Here is a 549-nt window from a genome sequence, read left to right on the forward strand (position 1 = left end):
CCCGCAACCCAGGTACATGCCCTTGACAGGAATCGAACCCGGGACCCTTCAGTCCGCAGGCCGACGCTCTATCCACTGAGCCACACCGGCCAGGGATACCTGGCAATTTTTGTTTAATTTCGTCGTCATCGTCCGAGAATGCCTCCCTGTGCATCCCGCTGTCTGAGGCCGCGAGGACGCCCCGGGGAAGGTCAGAGGCCGAAGGCAAGAGGGAGCCACTGGCCCTCAGTTCGGACTAAATAACCGTCCTGTAAGGTACAGATTTTTCCGCGAGGAACCCATTTGACACTGATTTCTTTCGACGGTTCAGTGTCCGAGTTCATCTCTGTCCGGAGCGTTTTCTCGGGCGTGTGGCTCAGGGGTTGAGCGTCGTCGACCCCGGAACCAGGAGGTCAGGGTTCGATTCCTGCTCAGGGCACTTGCTGGGGTTACAGGTTCGATCCCCTTCGAGGCGTCTAGTAGAGGGACGGATCGATGTTTCTCGCGTTGTGTTTCTCTCTCTCTCTTCCTCTGTCTCTACAATCAATCCTCTATAATAAAAGCCTAATA

This window comes from Myotis brandtii, unplaced genomic scaffold, assembly GCF_000412655.1.
Source record: "Myotis brandtii unplaced genomic scaffold, ASM41265v1 scaffold1833, whole genome shotgun sequence".
NCBI lineage: Eukaryota > Metazoa > Chordata > Mammalia > Chiroptera > Vespertilionidae > Myotis > Myotis brandtii.